This window comes from Pteropus vampyrus, unplaced genomic scaffold (genome assembly GCF_000151845.1).
Source record: "Pteropus vampyrus isolate Shadow unplaced genomic scaffold, Pvam_2.0 Scaffold24829, whole genome shotgun sequence".
NCBI lineage: Eukaryota > Metazoa > Chordata > Mammalia > Chiroptera > Pteropodidae > Pteropus > Pteropus vampyrus.
In genome coordinates, this window is record NW_011913610.1 from 1 (window position 1) to 1,544 (window position 1,544).

Here is a 1,544-nt window from a genome sequence, read left to right on the forward strand (position 1 = left end):
GACGCACATGTCCCCTTGGGGGCGTCAGAGACTGGAGTTCCAAGCTGGCACCCGCGCGGGAGCGGCGACGGGTGCTGGAGCCGTGTAGTGCGAGAGCGCCTAATGGCTGCAGGAGGAGCTGGAGGCGCACGGCGGAGTGTCCTTGCTGCAGCTCCACTGCTGGCCTCACGAGCATTCCGAGTCATCGCACATCGAGACGGCCATCACCCTGACCATCTTGGGCCTCATGTTGCACCGCCGGCACTAGGACAACCTGCCCATTCTCTCCATCGACCCCGACGCCGCCGACAAGGAGCGCTTCACCACGCGCAGTAAGGCGGCCACTGTGCGGCTCTATGAGGCCGAGGCCGAGGCCGATTGGCAGCCAGAACCCGGCGCCCTCGCCTCGGTGCTTGGGCCTGCTCCTGCAAAAGCTGCGAGACGACGGCTGCCAGGCCTACTACCTCCAAGGTGGTTTTAACAAGTTCCAGACAGAGTACTCAGAGCACTGCCGTGACCAACGTGGACAGCTGGTCCTGGCTGAGCAGCTCGCCATCCACCTCAGCGCTGGGCCTGGGGGCCCTCCGCATCAGTTCCTACAGGGAGTCCGATCGAGAGCAGCCCAGCAGTGCCACCGAGTCGGACGGCAGCCCTGTGCCATCCAGCCAACCGGCTTTCCCCGTCCAGAGCCTGCGCTACATCTATCTGCCTTGGCGGTGCCAAGAACTACACCAACCTGGACGTGCTCAGCAAGTAAAGACGGCATCAAGTACATCCTCAATGTCACGCCCTACCTGTCCACTGCCTTCGAACACGGCGGCGAGTTCACCTCCAAGCAGATCCTCATCTCTGACCACTGGAGCCAGAACCTCTCATAGTTCTTCCCCGAGGCCATCAGCTTCATCGATGAGGCCCGCTCGAGGAAGTGTGGTGTCCTGGTGCACTGCCTGGCAGGCAACAGCCGCTCAGTGACGGTCACTGTGGCCTACCTTATACAGAAGATGAACCTGTCACTCACTGACGCCTATGACTTTGTCAAGAGGAAAAAGTCCAACATCTCGCCCAACTTCAACTTTATGCGGCAACTGCTGGACTTCGAGTGGACGCTGGGACTGAGCAGCCCATGTGACAACCACACCCCCAGCCAGCAGCTGTACTCTTCATGCCCACCAACCACAACCTGCTCCCACCCTCGAGTCCACGTGAAGCCAGGGGCACAGGTGGGCCTGTGAGTGGGCCCGTGCCTGCCTCATCGCTTGAGGGACGCGAACATTGCCTGTGCCCAGAGGCCCAGGCTGAGGGATGGCCAAGCTCCCCTCGCTATCCTGGGGTGGGCCAAGCCAAGGCAAGGCCTCCATCTGCAGGACTCTCCACAGAGGCCCCTCAGCGCTCAGACGTACAGCTGCAGTCTGAGTCTAGCGGGGCCTCATCCTTGTCCCAGGACACTCGGTTCTGCTGATGGCCCAGGCAGTTTGGCTATTTTTTAAAGACATTCATGGACCTGAGTTTATGTTTTACTTTCTTCAGGTAAATCCAAGGTCCCCAGAGCAGAGAGCGTTCATGTT

At 60.5% G+C, this 1,544-nt stretch overlaps 1 pseudogene; it reads left to right on the top strand.

The window, feature by feature from the left end:
* Nucleotides 1-103: 103 nt before the first annotated feature.
* On the top strand, nucleotides 104-1,199 carry LOC105311097 (annotated as a pseudogene).
* Nucleotides 1,200-1,544: the final 345 nt, after the last annotated feature.